The sequence below is a fragment of the Chelonoidis abingdonii genome, unplaced genomic scaffold (genome assembly GCF_003597395.2).
Source record: "Chelonoidis abingdonii isolate Lonesome George unplaced genomic scaffold, CheloAbing_2.0 scaffold0004, whole genome shotgun sequence".
Lineage (NCBI taxonomy): Eukaryota > Metazoa > Chordata > Testudines > Testudinidae > Chelonoidis > Chelonoidis abingdonii.
This window is the reverse complement of record NW_027424265.1, coordinates 287934-305843: the sequence shown is the minus strand read 5'-3', so window position 1 is coordinate 305843 and position 17910 is coordinate 287934. Positions and strand designations below refer to the sequence as shown.

At 49.0% G+C, this 17910-nt stretch overlaps 1 protein-coding gene across 3 annotated transcripts in view; it reads right to left on the bottom strand.

Annotated features, from left to right (window-relative positions):
* Positions 1–17910, bottom strand: part of RABGGTA (Rab geranylgeranyltransferase subunit alpha) — a 33903-nt gene that overhangs the window by 3407 nt on the left and 12586 nt on the right. The window lies entirely within an intron of this gene.

Sequence of the window (17910 nt, the reverse complement as noted above, 5' to 3'; positions counted from 1 at the left end):
GAGACACCTCTTCCCCTGCCCCACCTCCCTGACCCCTTGCACACCCCTCAATCGATCTGTCCCCATCCACCCCATCTATCTCCCCATGGACACCCCAGCTAATCTAGCCCCATGCGCCCCCCTCGCTCCATCCACTCCACTCCCTCACTGTCTCTCAGCAGCTCCATCCCCTGCCCTCTGCTCCGCAGGGCCTGCGCTGTGGGAGTCCCCCTGTCCCCTGCTGAGTGGGGCCCCCCACCGCCCTCAGCTTCCCTGTAACCATGTCACTCAAGCAACGTCTCCTGCTCCCCCCAACCTGCTGCGCCACTGAACAGCCTCCAGCAACCATTCTCCACATTGCCAGGACAGAGCTGGGAGAGAACCCAGGAATCCGGGTTGCCAGGCCCCCTGCTCTAACCACTGGACTTCCCTCCCCTCCCAGGGCAGGGACAGAACCCAGGCTAACCCCAGGAGCTGATGGGGCTGCATCAGGACAGGCCCTGGGAAGAGAGTGAAGCTGGGGGAGGGGGGGTTGTCTCAGCTGGGGGCAAATTGATGGGCTTGGGCTGGGCACTGGGGTATCTCTTTCTCCCAGAACCCCTGAGCCTGCCCCTCCCCTCCTGAGCCCCAGAGATGTTAATTGTGCCAGGGACAGGGGATTTGGGGCCCTAGTCAAGCCAATGCTGAAACAGACAAAACCAGCCCAACCTGCCCCACAGAGCCCAGGGATTCTCCCCCTGCGGGGAGGCTGGCTCAGAACCAGCCCAAGGGTGGGGGCCTGCCTGGCTCAGGGGGGCAGAGAATGGGACACGGGGCCTCCCCCACCAGCCCTGCTGGTGCCCCTCACTCCCCACCCACAGCCCCCATTAGGCCAGCCCTGCCTGTGCCCCTCACTCCCCACCCACATCTCCGGCAAGCCCAGCCCTGGGCTCCCCCCCCACCCAGTCAGGAATTTGGGAGGAGGCGGTGAAGTGTCTCCCAACTGAACCTGGCTCCCAGCCTGGGGTTCCTGGCACCGTGGGGCCAGGGAGTGGAGGGGGAGGAGCCCCAGGTGGGGCTGGCTAGGTGCTGCCCCACATCGCTCAAAGCTTGATGTGCCAAGAAACGCCCGGGATGTTGTAACCCCTGCGGTGGCTCCAGTTGTGTGTCGGAGTGTCACCGTTCCCACGAAGACCGTGAAGCAACCGGGGCGAGCGGCGGATGTCGCGGCTTCCGCTGGGGTGCAGCAGCCCAACGAAGCACTGAGTGCGAGGAATTCGGTGTAACAGCTGGGGCCCCACCCCAGAGAGGGGTGATGTCAGAGCAAATTCCTTCTGTTCAGGGAGTGGGCCGGCAGCCGGGGGCTGGGCTAGTGGGGGCTGCGGGTCGGGGTGAGAGGCACCGGCAGGGCAGGGGGGGCAGGGCGGGCAGGGCTAGACTAGCAGGGCTGCGGGTGAGGAGGGGCACCGGCAGAGCTGGGGGACAGTGAATGGGAGGGGCGGGGAGGCTGTGGGCCTGTGTTCACGAAGTGAGGAGCGTAACAACAGGCGATTAGGAGTAGCTGGGCGTGGACTAGCAGTGGGCTGTGGGTCGGCGGACTGCAGGGCATGGCAGAGCTGGGATGGGGGACGGGCGTGCTGGGTCGGTACGAGGCGGCACACAGCCAGAGCTGCGGTGTGGGTGATGGACGGTTATAAGCCTAGTCTTTTCACCCAACCCTTGAAAGAACAAAGAACCATCTTTTCAACCCAGCATTGGCCCTTATCACATCAATGGCACAACTTCCATTATAGCATTCTGGGCCTGGATTTCACCCTAATTTTATTATTCATCGTGGTTTCTCGCGACCACACTCTGCTCCACTTTAACCATTATGTGAAACAGGAATGGGGGAGATTGAAATCACTTTTATTAAGGATAAAAAAGACAGACTATACTAGTATAGTTCAGTTCCAAAGACTACCTTCCTATTTCACAAGAAAAAGGTGAGACAGGACACAGACCACAACACTCACTCCAATACATATCTATAGCACAGGAAGCCATGCTCTGCAAAAGCTGGTGTCTCAATAAAGTGGCTGTCAACAGATATAATTGAGGTGCCAGTCCTGGCCGCCGTGGAAGTCAATGTGACGGATGCTTTAACCATTGGGTTTCAAGAGGCCTAGGAGTTCCACCCTAAGTGTTAACATTAAGGGGCTCAGCTGTGACTCTAAGTATGCAGGGTTTGCAAGGGGAGAAAACAGGGGCTAGAAACAGTGGTATTCATAATGTGCCTTTGGCTACTCAAGAGGTCATGTTCAGTAGAAGCCATCTACTACACATCTAAATACATCATGTGCTTCCCCCCACTGCCTTCTGGTCATAGGCCACAAGACGAGGTGGCTTCATGCTCCCCAAATCTGAAACTTCATTTCCTCTGGGGTAATGTAGTGTTTGTGTCGCGTAGTCCACCCTGGTTCTGTATTTTCAGTATTGCTGCTGACAGACCTTCACATTCAATGCGGGGGGCAGCCATCATTTGGACTGTTGAGTGGAGTGGAATGTTTCAGTGGAGAAAAGATATTCCACTCGAATAATGTCCTTTCGTTAAACACTGCCATTGGTAATGGATCAACAACTGTAACCAGCTTAAATGCAGACTGGCACACTGGTGCCACTTGGCTGACTGTCAGTGCCGTTGGTTACACTTATATCAGAGCTGACCTGGGTGGAAGCAAAATGTTTTGGGTTTTTTTAGGACTGTAAGCTGTTGGGACAAGGGACTGTGCCTCCCCTCTGTGCAATGGAAAGGGTCATAGAACATTTTTGATGGCACTGTACTAATATACCATTAGTAATACACTGTCTTAATATACAGCTTAAAAAACATGTAATAGTCACAGCTGCAAAAGTCTGAATTTCTAGCTCCACCTTATTACATTTGGAGATAATGCAGCTCATTTTCAATATACAGATACTGGTATCTCTGCGTTATAGCATCCTAGTATACTTGTGTGTTTTTAATGAGCAAATGTCATCAACTCTCTTGTCACTTTTTTTTAATTCTCTTTGCTCCTTGGCCAGCTGGCTTGCTTGGAAGACCAATGGATAATTGCGACTGCAGCAATGGTTTGGCATTCAGCTGAATACCACCTATAGCATTGGTGCTCCCTGATGCCTCAAGTATGTCAAGTTATGGGAGACTCACATGAGAGCTGTGCCATACTATCCTATTTCACCAGGAAAAAACGGTCTGTTTGTTTGTTAGCAGAGAGAATAAAAAAAATCCTATTCAAAGTGAAACGAATGCAACATTTCACTTTCCATGAAATAGAATATTTCTCCATAGAGCACTAGATCTTGTCAAATGGTTGGGATAAAATAGTTTAGCAAATGCTTAGGATTTCCACCTCTAATTGTCACCCTGCTTCCTCTGTCTCTAGTACTTCAAGTTATTGGCTATGAGCCCTTTTTCTCAGACCTGAACGAGAGCAGAAGTAGCAGATATTAATAATATCTCTCTGAACAACCAGCTGTGACATCGATCTGCCGATAATGTGAAGTATGGTAATGATATACAGCTGCACTGTAGGGAGAACTTAGCAGGCTCACTCAGTGACCCTCTTCGGGTCTCCTCGTGTTACTAAGAGTGCCAGAGATTATCGAAGTGAAAAATAAGCTGGGAAGAGCTGTTACATGGAGGGAAGGAGAGGAGGTGCCCAGAAGAGGTATGTAAATGGGCATCGAGTGGGATGTCGTGACATGGTGGGAGGCTGTAGAAAGTGGAATTTATGTTCAAAACCCCCTTCACCTTCAAAAGTTTCTTGCCAAACTCTCGCCACCACTCACTTCTCTTTCCTCACCATTGCATATGGATTAACTGTGTGTGGAAAAGGTGGATGTTTCTTTCTTTTGCAAGAGAGAAGCTTCATTGGAGGATGTGAGATGGGCCAGAGGTATGACACATGGGACATGCCTGATGGGAGGAGTTCTCTTTCAGATGGGACAGTCTTCAGTGGTTACAATAGCCAGAACTTACACCACAGGGAATGAGCTCTGTATAAGAGGGGGCCACAAAGGACGGTCGCACCACGTAATTCCGACGAGTGGAAACTAGAACAGAGGCCCAGGGTGAGTAGACCATCTTCAGAATTATAGAGACAGGTAGAAACTCATTGAGGTGCTGATGTCATGCACTCCAAGCGGCAACTACTCCACCACTCTTGCAAGAATGCAGCATTTCCTTGCTGCCAAGTGACCACGTGCGCTATAGGCCTGATGTGAAGGAGTGGGGGAGAAGGCAGGAGCCTTTATTAAAGCCCTCCCTACTAGGGACACCTGGCCCACTGGCGTGCTGCACTTCCCCCTCCAACTGGCACTCAAGGAGCTCAAACACCAGAAGTTCTTGCTGGGGTCTCCTTTACAGATGTGCAAGATTAGTGCAGGAATTATGATTCCCTGACTTTCTGCTTGGTCCACGTGCATCCAGATGCCCCAGGGAGCTGGCTCTAGACCCTTAGGGGTGAGAGTATGTATTTGTAATAAATATTATAACATAAGAACATCTTAAGCATTCTTTTCCATACACCATTTGGCAAAAACAAGTAGAATTGTATGGTTTTGTGGGTGACCTACAACTATTCTGTTTCAATTGCAGCTGCTGCTGACAGGACCTTTCAAGCGCCAACGAATCTCAAGACTTGAGCTTGGCCCCAGGTTTGTCACTGTCGGGCTCAAAGCACAGAAACGATAATTGTAAAGCAACATGAGGTATGGTTTTATATTAATTTTTTTTTTAAACATGAGAGATGGTTGAACAAAGGGTTTTTTCTTAATACCTTGTATTGCTTCTTTCGCGATCCTTGGGCTCCAGCAGGTGTGCTGTGAGGCTAGGATTACAGGTGGCTTTTTTGCAAGTATGCTAAGAGGGATGTGATGTTACGGAGCAACGTTTTCGCTAGTAGCTCTCGTGGAGGATGTGAAAAAAGCAGATACGAGAGAGGACCAACCGGCAGACCAGATCAGTTATCTAGTGGGGTGCGAAGATGCACAGAATGGACTGGGTATATGACTCTGCGGGGTGGTCCCCAGGGTTCTGGTAGTAGCATCTAAGAGTTGAAACACGCAAACTCGTCGACCCAAAGGGGTCCCAGCATTATAAGAGTGGCGATGCTGTTACTGTGATACTGGGCTAGCGGGGGGTCCCTGCGTCGGGTAGAGGGCATATGGCGCATAGATAGCTCGCAGGAGGCTTATCATTTATAGAGCGTAAATATTATGGTTCATTAATGGGTGCAACCGTGCCGGAACTATCGAGGAAGATTTTCATTGGCATGTTGAGGTGGGTCATACCAGGCACACATGACAGCCTCAGAGTTTAAGGTGCCAGAATATCAAACACAATAATTTATCTATACCCTGGGGACTTGTTTGATTGTTCAGATTTTTCCTTTTGTTGAAGTGGAACTAGCAGGTGATGGTGCAGGTATGAGCGGGTTAAGAGAGGACTGTGTGAGCAGAAGCTGCGTGTGAGAGCTGAAATGGAATGTGGGAGGTCTGCTCTGGGTGTTCAAGGCGTGAGAGATGCGGACACCGGATCATGTATTCATACATGGTACTGGAAATGGCGCGCAGTTTGACCACTAAGATTGGGCTCTGAGGCTGTAGTACTAGCTCATATATAGGTGGGCGCTGCGCGCTCCACCGCGCGCGCTGGCAAGTTGTTCTGCATGATGGGCAAAGCTGCGATGCGCGCCGAGTCAGTTTACATGGGCAAATCTACTCTCGAAGTGGCACGCTGCAGGGATCCAGATTTATCGGATGTACGCGCGCGAGTTGGATTGGAAAGCAGATCATTTACTGATCTACCAGACTGTTAGTGCATCCCTGCATATAGGTTTGAAAGTGTGCTGGGTGCTATGACTAGCTAGGACCCGGCTGCGTCTTGGATTGTCATAAGGGTAAGGGGCATTGGCCATAGCGTTACGTATGTCATGAACATTGTAGTTTTGATATTGCAACATTTTGAATGTAGAGTAATGTCGTGGGAGGGCGCGGATGGGATGTGCAGGGGTCTCCTGCGGCTAAGTGAGGCTAGGCAAGTGTGTTAGAGGACTGCGGTCTACTCAGGCATGGTATGGAGTTGGCTGGGCTGTGTGGCAAGGGGCCCACTAGCACGGGAGCTAATGGTTCGGTAACTGTGTGCCCATCTTGGGGAGCAATATCCTTGCTCCGCTGGGAACGTGGGCATGTGTGGCAGAACGACGTGGTACCGAGCGGGCAAACTGGCCTGACGACGCACCGAACTTGTTGAGTGACTAGGCTAGATAGCAGTGCCATAAATATACGAAAGATAGTGCCGCAGAGGGTAGCACCTACAGACACTCTAGGAGTGTCGTGAGAGCCGGCGGACTGCACACTTCCATAATGTGGATTCAAATGCGAGGGGGGAGTGCCAGGTCAGATAGAACATATAGTAGAAGGTCGCGAACACTTTAGTGCCTATAATGGAACTCTTGGATTATATACTGTCTGGGTCTGGCTGGTTCTAGCCACGGTGACCCTTCTTGCACGTGGCTTATCTTTGAGGAGGCATTGGCAGGAAGGCTTGGCCTTCCCATCATTGAGGGGAACGCGGTAGACGAGTGGCTGTGTGAAGTTGAGATCTAGGGAAGGTTACATTAGGACACGCAGCAGAGCTTGGGAGGGGGATCGCGCCGATGTGACCGGTGGTAGAGTCTGCGCAGGGCTCAGGAGTGAGGCATAGCTATATTGAATGTGTAGCAGCCGGGCAAACGTTCTTAATGTACAAATCGGTTCAAATTGCTTTGGTTTTTATTAGTATTTTTCTGAAGCAAAGCACAAATGTGAAATTGTCTTATATTTAATGATGAGAGTACTAAGATGAGGGGATGCACTCAGCGTCAATACCAGCTAGACGCATGACAGTCGAGTTGGGGCAGGCTGGGCGATGGATTATGTCGCAGCCTCGCTGCTGAGAAGATTCGTCCGATCGCTCATTCCAAACCGCTCACAGGATGTGAGCCGTATCTCGGCACTTCCCCAGCCCACGGAAAACTATTTTCAGTTTGATTTTTTTCTCTTTAGTTAAATGTAAATATTGTAGGGCATTCTGGAGGGAGAAGGAGCTGCGCCAAGTAGCGCTGCTGTGGTGGCTATAGGAATTATGGGGTAGGACATGCGGGTCAAGAGAGAAATGTTTTAAGAACATGCACTGCCTATCAGGCTGCATAGTTTTATTGGCATTAATCTCATCAACCTGAGTCAAATCAGGGTCACAGTTTCATTAACATTTTCAATTGGAGCCATCTGCTGATCTGTACACCCAGCTGGGAAGATTCTGGTTATTAAGTATTCATTGGTCTTCCATAAGAAGGACTGGTCGGGAAGTGCACCGGCAGTGCGTATTGGGATTGGCATTGGCAGCACTGGAATCCAGGCCAGATACGCCTGGAGACAGTCGCTCGCGCACTGCTTGTCCGAGTGCTCAGACTAACTGCCGCGTGCAGGTTTGCAGATAGTCATCGTGGGTTGATAGTGTTATGCACGCACGTGAGTAATGGGGACTGGGGTCGGGTAGGGGCTCCCAGGGCACTAGCTGCCACTCAGTATCGGGTGGCAGCCGCGGATATTGGATGGCGCGGGATTGACTCGACGCGTCAGGAGTAGAGAGTGGCCCCTGGCAGGGCCAGTGGGCAGGGATGTATGCTATCACAAACCCCTTAAGGAAGAAATAACTTTTGAAAAGCTATTTGTGGTTCAAAGCAGGGCTTCCAAATTGGCAAAACAAAGGCTCACAGTGCGGCACCAGCGGGGAAGACAAATCACACGTCAGCACGGAGCTTTGTAGTACAGCCTGGGCCGTGCAAAACTGTGTATTGGAATCAGGCGCGCTTTGGTCTGTTCATTGTCGGTGGTGAGGTTTGAGACACCCAGCTGTAACGTAACAATTCACATGTTTCCAGGTTTACTCGTTTTTGGTATTTTCCCACGGGTAGTCTCCATGTTTAATACTTATTGTTGCGAGCGAGGGGAGGGAAGGGGGCGAGAGTGCTCAGCCTCCATCCCAGCCCCAATTCAGGCCTGATAAAACCCCCCTGGAGGGCGTTCTCCACTACGGTCAGGCTGAGAACAGAGCCGCCAGCTCTAGTAGTGCGGCAACTCCAGGGAGGGGCTATTTGAGTGATAACATGCTCCAGAAGGCAGGTCTTCCCCCTCTCACCGACAGGGGCAGGAGGCGGATGTCATTGGGAATTGTGGAGGTTCATCATAATTGTGGTCGCAATGGGTTAGGAGATGGTCTGGTTCTTCTTGAGATGATCACTGTCGGTGTGGCGTGAGGAGCAGCAGAGTCAAGGGGGTTGCAATGGCATAGAGGGGCATCTCCAATATCATATCCTCTCAGATGTGCATACCTGCCTCTCGAATTTCAATCCTCTGCCTCTTACTCCTCCTTCTTCCTGGTGCTTACTATTCTCTCCATCTCCCTCCTCTCACTTTCTGCTCTCTTCCCCGCTGCCCGTGCGGGTGGCTCCTGCGTGCTCGCTCTCGCTTGCAGAGATGAGCATTGGTGTGGTTTAAGAGACGCGCTAACAGCGTATGTGGTGTGAGAAGTGCTTATACGATTACATTCACATACACAGAGAAAGTTCGCAATGAGGTGTAGATATGGTAGAGAAAGAACGTGACTCCGCACATACAACATGATTCTCACAGTGTTAGATGCTTCCATCTAGTGGTCTCACATCCGCCAAGTAGCTTCTGAGCTCATGTCATTTTCCTATGGGACGCAGTCAGGAGGTATATCTTAGTTGCAAAGAGCTGCTCCGCACCTTCAGCACTCCTCTACCCGGTGCGAACCCTGGAAAGAGATACAAACACTCGTTCATTCTGTGGCTAAAATCTGAAAAAAGCCATGAGTGTGAGTGGTGCAGGGCAGGCTCTGATATCGTAGATGATCGTGTCGGGTGCTTCCTGCTCGCGCGCTCCATGGTGTTGGCGATTTGGAAGCCCTGCTTGATACAAAATAGCTTTATTTCAAAGGGTGGCTTTTCATTGAGGTGGTGTGTCGGGTGGGATACATACGAGAGAGTCGTGTGCGGCGTTCGCTCTGCGGGTGCGGTGTGAGTGTCATGCGGTACCTTCTCCAGAGTCGTGTCTCTGCCACATCTACTGTCGTAAGGTTCAGATTCAGCCGTCTGATCGTGCCAATATTTACGCGCCAGTGGCTAGGAAAAAGTACACGAGATAAGTCCGGTCATGGAGCTGACTTCCCCTCGAGACTGCGCACAGAGTGTTACGCAGTCAGCGATTCTGGCTGGAATTTGTGCACAAATGCAGTAGATGCATCAATCGCTGGCAGCTTCTTGTAGGCAAGTCAGTGACCTTATGGAGGTGAGTGACTAGAGACGAGTGATGTCCTCGCAGCTGGTGTGTGATGAAGTGTGCTTCTGTCTCATGCAATCGCTCTCACCAATCGACCAACTTCTGTACCCTGTTTGCTGCAGGTTGATGATGCTCAATGCTCTCCTCTTATTCCCAGCTCTGCTACATGTCTAGTTCTTGAACTATCCTACCCTCTACTCTTTCTCATACATGCTTCCATCACCTGCTGTCACCTACAGTAACTCAGAGAAGTTCCCTTCTCTCAATACAATATTTTAAGACATTTAATCCATACCTGAAAGAGACATTCCCAAGACTGAAGCCCTCTCTCTGTGGCTGGCGCATATGCTTGACGCGCACATCTCCGCGCTGTGTCGTCATGTATTGCATACGCCGAGATGTTTCCTCAGCAGCTGGTGGCCATTATTCCTCGTACTCCCTCTCTGTCGAGCGTATCAAGTAGCTCACTTCTTTTAGTTCTCACTTCCTTCTATCTTAAGATCATTGTACTTCTCCTCTAGTTTCTGCTCTTCTTCAGATCTATACTCACTGATACACCACATAGTCCAACTTGAATCATTTGGTGCATTAATTCGACACTTCTGCACTCCTTATAAGTTCGTATCTACCAGACCTCCTGCTGCACTATAGCCAAGTGGATCTCCCTAGTGTCCAATCCTTCTACGTGTGCTCTACTCCTCTTTTACATGCTCTCAAGTCTCGCTCTGCCCGGATTACAGACTAGTACCATAGCGTGTGGCTCTTCCTGCTGTCTATATAGTTAGTAATCTGGTGGTTCACCTTAAACTCTAGACATCTTGCTTACTGCAGCCATCGTCGAACTCCCTTTAATAATTGAAAAGTGGCCGGGGCAGTGCTGAGTACCATACGCACGTTTCTGGTGCACGTCGCTGATCTGGCAACTTTCTCTCTATTCGCAGACTGTTGGCGATAGCTGTTCTCCATCATACCAAGAGATACTGTTTCTGGTGTGCAGCTTTTGCCACGTGGATGCCAGTGATGAAGTCCAGGGAGCAGCATATGTCTCCCAAAGGGCAGACGACGATATAGGGGGTCACGCGTGTGGATTTCAACCTTGGGTAGTATATAAAGTGCAGTCGCATACTGTGAAGTAGTTAAGCAGGGAGAGATATCGCGCTCTTCGAGCAATGCTGTACAGAGTTATAGCAAATATGGTGCACTATTGCACAGCATACTACATGCCTCATAGAGATAGGCCTCATTCTACATCATACCTCGCTCTAACTTCAAAGATCCTATCGCACGCTTAATACAGTCCCTGTCTCCGCCTACTCTTATTGCGCTCCTCTCACCTCTCTACACCGTGAGTAGTTGGTCTTTTGGATGACGGTATGAGAGATTTGAGCGCGATTCTGCGAACTAATTGGACATTTATACGCACCATCAGACGAGAGTCACACTGGTGCGCAGGCGCATGGAGGATGTGTGCTATGTGAGTGTAGGCAGATTAGTGGGTAGACCGGTCGTCTATTGCGAGCTAGCAGCGTAGGAATCCCATAGCAGTTTCGATGGCTCGCTCCATCTCCTAACTGCGCAATTTAAACCCTTGTGATTTCCTTTGCTTCTCCTACTCTTGCCACTGCGCTGTGTAGACTGGGTGACGATAACCCCAGTGTGCTTGTCCACGCGAAAGAGGGAAATCTCGCAATCAACATATTTGTTCGTGTGGTCTACTAACTAGGGCTCATCTATATTCTGTGCACATTTTAATCTCTCGTGTGTAGGTAGTCAATACATAGTATCTAGAACTAGCTCTTGTAGCTCTCGAGATTAAGATACGATGCGTTGCCCCTTTCAAAGATCCGCATACGGACCTCCTGTTTGAATTAAGGACCACACTAAAGGATGAGTGTTAGAATGTGAGCGCTGGGAGGTTAGGGCGGGTTGTGACATTCGTTTCTCGCCAATAGATCGTAACACTTGGCGGCTCTCAGTAATTATGTATCTGACTTAAATAGTAGCTGGTGGGTTTGTTTTCTGTTTTTCCTGCATGAGATAACTATGAAAGCGTGTACATCCATCTTATAATGCAGGGTAGAGTTTGGCTCACCCAGTGCGGATCTGGAAGAGAGAGAGATACAAGTTGTGAAAAAGGGCTTGCCCGCCTTTTCTAATTTCTCAGTGTTACAAACTAAACATTAAAATATTAAAACCACATCTCATGTTGCTTTATTATTCTGTTCTGTGCTTGGCCCGACAGTGACACCTGCTGGGGCAAGCGCTGTTCTGGAGATTGTTGGCTTGAAAGGTCCTGTCGGTGCTGGGCTGAATGAAACGCGTAAGTGCTTTTGTAGTTCTGTCACCATAAAATTTCTATGATTTTTCTGACTAATGGGTGGTATGGGAAAAGAAATGCTACCAGATGTTTTTAATGTTAGTTAATATTATTACGAATAGATGACTCCGCTATGGGGCTAGAGTTTCCAGCTCCTGGCAGTCTGTGATTGCACGGTGGACAAGCAGAAAGTGCAGGAATCTGGATCTTCCTCCTATATTCTTGCACATCTGTTAAGGAGACCCAGCAGGACTTCTGTTTTGAGGCTACCTTGGCAGTGCCAGTTGGAGGGGGAGTGCTAGCCACTGGCAGGTGGGGCCCCAGGTGTCCTAAGTGTAGTGGAGGGCCTTTTAAAGGCTCTGCTGTTCCCCCACTCCCTCACATAGGCTTAGGTAGTTTGTGCATGATGTGTCAATGGCACCCGGTACACGGATTGCATGAGTTCTGAAGAGTAGGGGTGGAGTAAGTTGCGGCTTGGGTGCCGTGACCCTAATGCTCAGCAGCCTCTAGTAGAGAAGTCTACTTACCTCGTACCTCTTATAATTCTAGAGGAGTATCGTCACTCACCTGGGCCTCTGTTCCATTTCCACTGCGTGATAGTTGCACCTTTCCTTTGTTGGCCCTGTTTAAGAGCTCAGATCCGTCTGTGTGTGTGTTCTGGCATTACGCCCCAAACACCTGAGTGCTGTCATCTGAGGTAGTGGGAAATCCCTCTCACCCCATCGGCACTGTGATCCCATAGATTACAGTTGCCTGCCATCTCACGTCCTTCAATGGCTTCCCTCCTCAGTTGTGGCCAAATATATAATACTGGAACAAGTGCCAAGTCCTCACACACAGTTAATCCATGCAATTGTGTGAGGATAAGAGAAGTGATGGTGGGAGAGTTGGATAGAAATTGAGTGAAGGGAGGTTGCTTTGAACATTTCGCTTTCTTCAAGTGTGCCAGTGTACAAGCAATCGCATCATAGGCCCAGTCATGAGCTCATACTTCATACGTTGGCTGGCACTTCTGCGTCCAGTCCCCTGCAATTGTACATGCCTCCTCGTGGAATTATTTCACTTCGCGGGAATTCTGGCACTCTAGGTCGCGATCTGAGTGGAGCCGAGAGGCGTTACACTTGTAGTAGACGACCGTTAGCCATGTCGTACAGATGGGCAGCCGGTGTAATATCATTACCATGACTCTCAATCATTATGCTAGATCTGATGTCTCGTGAGCAGGCTGTTGTTCAGGGAGATATTATAATATTCTGCTACTTCTGCTCTCGTTTCAGGTCTGGGAAAACAGGGCTGCATGCAGATACGTTGAAAGTACTAGGACAGAGAAAGCAGGGCTCGGACAGAGGTTAGACTGGTGTGTTCGTAGAAAACTCACTTTGACAGCACACAAATGGCGTAAACGGTGGTTTATCCACCATTTGGACATAATCCATTTGCGCGAACGGTCTGTGTAGAGATGCTTTCATTTCACTAGGGGTCATGGAAAGTGGAGAGTATGGTCTGCGGACGACTTCGCGCTCTCTTTACTCCTTGAAGATAGATTTGGTATCTCTCTAAGCGATAAGCGCAGGTGCCTACGTTGTATAGGCTGGGTGGTGAAACTATGAGGGATTAGGTAGACTGGTGCGTCGACAGGGTCTCTCACTTGTGAGTCTCTCACCATCTTAGCCTTGCACCCTCCATACTTGACGGGCATCAGGGATGCACCAAATGCTATATGGTATTTCAGCGCTGAACAGCTGAATGACCAAACCATTGCTGCAGTTCGCCAATAGTACTTCCCCATTGTGGCATCCACGACAGCCATTACGCAGCGCTGCCTAAGAGCGGAAGGGAAACATAAAAAAAATTGACAAGAAGAGTGATGATCATTAGCTCATTAAAGCACACCAATACTAGGATTGCGTGTCAGACGGCCAATTAGAGTGTCAGGCGGTGGGGGAGGATTTTCAGGGTGTTGCGGTGGTTGCGAGGGTGTTCTGCGTTACCTTTGAGAGAACACACTCCTTCTGCCGGACTGCACCGCCCGGCCCAGTGCACCCGGAAGGTGTGCTGCGGGCCAGTGCTCATTGAGGCGCCCGAGGCGGGCACGCTCAGGTCGCACAGCTTAGGGTGGAGGTGTGGTCTAAGGAAGTTCTAGCCAGTAGACCTCACTCCGCCTCCTAGGAACCCAGGGAGTCCTGTGGTTCCCAGGCCCGTCACCTTCCCACTCTAACCCAACTAGACCTCCATTTCCCTCCCCAAAGTGGGCGAGAACCCATGGTGTTGGGAGGATCCACATAGGCCAGGCGCAGTTTCTCCGTCAGGTGTGCGTCAACTTTCACTGCCAGTGGGCCTCTATGTCTGCGAAGAAGCAGCAGGTCGCAGGATCCTGGAGTCACCTGCCGGAGGAGGACCTCGTAAGCCCGAGTTAGCACTGCAACTCTTCCACCCTGGCTCATGTTACTCACCACCAACGGGCTGGAGAAAGCCACCGCCAGCGAAGAGTCCTCTCGGCATCACGTAGACACACAGGGATAGTCGCTCTGGCGTTCGGACTGCGGGGAGGAGAAGGGAGAGGGGGGGTCAGTGTCATGGGACCAAGCTGGAGTAAACATTTCTTCAGGTGCTCTGTGCTGGTACTCCTCAGGTAAACCTTCAGGGTTATGTGGGTGAGGGAGATCCCCATTCACCACGTCTGGTATCATTGGATTTGTTCCTGGAGTAACGTTACTCAGTGCTTCGAGTAGCAGTATGGGGTGCTAGGCCCTGGGAGGAGACAAGCTCTATGCTTTGTCATTTTAGAACTCTATAGTACCACTGGCAATCCCCTGCAGTACGTTACTGAGAACTTATTCCCCTCGGCCCCACTGTTCCTCACAACTTTTGTCCTCCAACTGCTTGCAAATGGGACCATTTTGATTATCACTACCAAAAGTTTTTTCTCTCTTCCTGCTTAGGTCATAAACTCACCTTAACCGATTCACCTCTCATTTAGTGTGTGTTCGTAACACCCACCTGTTTCATATGTAAATCACAGACTGTCAGGGTTGGAATTGGACTCAGGAGGTCATCAGTAGTCCAAACCCTCATGCTCAAAGAAGGACCATTCCCAACTAAATCCCCAAATGGACCCCCTCAAATGGTTGAAACTCACAATCCCTGGGTTTTAGGCAGGCCACCAGTGCTCAAAACCACTGAGCTATCCCTTCCCCCTAATTTCTCTCTGTATCGTGTCCTGGTATTATATCTATATCGTCCTACTGTATTTCCACTGCATTACATTCTGATGACAGTGGGCGTGTAGCCCCCGATAGCTTATGCTCAAATAAAGTTAGTCTCAAGTTGCACGAAGTACTCCTGTTTTTTTGAGAACTGAGTTTCCTCCATGCTTATACGGGCAGTGGTGGCGACTGTTAGGGTAATGCTCAGGGGAGGATTCTCAAAGACTCATATAATACTTCCAGTATCATTGCACAAATGCCCTGTCTGATCAGTGTTACAATGTCACCAGTGCTATAGGGTTACTCAGCGTACCATCAGTGCTGTTACTTTCACGGGGGAGGAATCTACATGCATCTACACAGCACGTGGGTTTCAAACGGACAACACCCTGCAGTTATCTTCCTCGCCAGTTACTAAACCAGTACTAGGTACCACAGTGAGGGATCAGTTCATGGATCATGCGTACCTGAGTATATCACTAGGGAAAACCCTGGAGACAATATTACTCAGCACCTGAGTAAAGCCAGCACCACACCAATTACTCATGATAACATTAAGGGGCCGTTTTGAGGGATTAGCAGCCCTGCCGCTACCAAGCAGTACTCAAATACATCACAGCAAAAAACTCACCTATACTCTACCCACGAGTACTGGGTTATTCTCAATTGTTGAACTCTGGGGACATAGAGTCTCAATTATTTGTGTAAGAGCTGCCATTATCCCAGGCTGGTTACTTACTGTTCTGCATGCAGTACTGGTGGACGTTGCACTCAGCCCTGGACTACTGTAGTAACACTCTACTATACAGCAACCCTCGTTACGCGTAGTTCTGTTCCTTGAAAAATGTTGACTGTAAAGCGAATGATATATGCAACCTAAGCCCCAAATAACAAATGGTGAGGGGGTAGATTCCGAGGGACAAGTCAGACCAGGTCTATTAGAGTTTTTTGGAAGGGGGTCAACAAAAATGTGGACAAAGGGGGCGTCAGTGGACGTAGTTTACTGATTTCCAGGAAAGCCTTCGAAAGGCTCCACTCACCAAGGCTCTTATTAAATTAAGTTGTCAATGGATAAGAGGGGAATTGAGAATTGGTTAAAAGACAGGGAACAAAGGGTAGAATAAATGGTAAATTTTCAGAATGGAGCAGGGCGGTAACTAGTTGGCTGTTCCCCAAGAGTCAGTCAAAAGGGGTAAACAGTTGAGGGTGGCAAAGGTTTGCAGATGATACTAAACTGCTAAGATTAGTTAAGTATACCACCATCCCAAAGCAGACTTTGAAGAACTTTCAAAAAGATCTCACAAAACTAAGTGATTGGAGGCAACAAAATGGCCAAATGAAATTTAATGTGGACAAACGTAAAGTAAGTGCACATTGGGAAAAATAACCCCCAACGTATACATGACAATTACAATGGGAGCTAATTAAGCTACAACGGATCAGGAAAAAGATTCAGATCTTGGAAGTCGTCCATGGATTAGTTCTGCGAAGATTGCTCCACGCAGTCTTGCAGCGGCAAGTCAAAAAAGCAAACAGGATGTAGAATCATTAAAAAGGGGTAGAGAATAAGACGAGAGCTATCTTCCTGCCCTTATATAAAATCCATGTACGCCCAAATCTTTGAAAACATGCCGTCAGATTGGTCTCCTCCTCTTCAAAAGAGAATACCAGCACTAGAAAGGTTCAGAGAGGGCGACTAAAATGATTTAGGGGTTTTGCGAACAGGTCCCATATGAGCGAGAGAATAGAGATTAAGAGTCTAGAACTTTTTCAGCTTGGAAACGAGGAGACTATCGGTACAGTATTCTGTATATTGCATAAAATGAGCTGCCATCTATCTCCAATGTATAAGGGGAGCTAAAAATTCAGACCCTTTTCTTTCCTGAGCTGTGACTATTACATTTTTTAGCCTGTATAAGATGTAAGACAGTGTATTACTAATGGTTATTAGATTGCAGTGTCCATCAAAAATGTTACTAGACCCTTTCCATGCACAGACGGGAGGCACAGTCCTGTCGCCCAAACGAGTTACAGTCTTCTAAAAAAACCCCAAAACAGATGTTGCTCCGAGGTTCAGTCCTGTAGTATTAAGTTTAACCGAACGCACTAGACGTCAGCCAAGTGGCACCAGTGTCCAAGTCTTGCATATTAGCTGGTTAGCGTTGTTTGATTATATAAGACCAAAAAATGTAGTGTTTAACGAAAGGACATAATTCGGTGAATATCTTTTCTCCTGAAAATTCCACTCACTCAACAGTCCAATGTGTGGCCTGCCCTTGCAAATGTGGAAGGGTCTGAGTCTCGTGACAGCAGTGAACCCCTATAGAACTGAAAACAGGAGAACAGAGGTGAGGGACACAGATTTTGACTGCCAGCAAACACTACATCCCATGACGTGATAGTGTGCAGCTCTGTTCAGATTTGGGAGCATGAACTCACCTATCTGTGGCCTGATTGGAACCAGAAGGCGATTGACTGGGGAAGCGCACATGAGAGGTGTATTGTAGGCCAATCGGAAGAGATGAAGTAGTAATGGACTTCTACTAGTATACAATGTCTCTTGAGTACCCAGAAGGCTTGTGAACCACTGTATGTGCTGTGTTTCCTCCCCTTCAAACCCTGCATACTAAGAGTCACAGCTGAGCCGCTGTATGCTTAGCAGCTGTATATAAGTGGTGATAATCCTGAGCAACTACTATAGAATACAAATGGTAAGGGCTACCCATTTCTTGACTCCACCAGCGCGCAAGCCAGGCACTTACACCTCGACTACAAATCATAGATACTTACTCTTGTGGTATAGACTCCATTGCCACTTATTAAGAAACACAGCTTTTGCAGAGCCATGGCTTCCCTTGTGCTTAAGTGGTGAATGAGTGTTATTGAGTAGTGTTTGTGTAATGGTGTCCTGTCTCACCTTTTTTCTTCGTGAACTAGTGGGGAAGAGCGTGTACAATCTTTAGGGGAACCTGAGTGCTTTAAAAAGTGAACTGGGATAATTCATGGTTGTAGTCCCTAATTAAATGTGCCTATAGTAGTCAT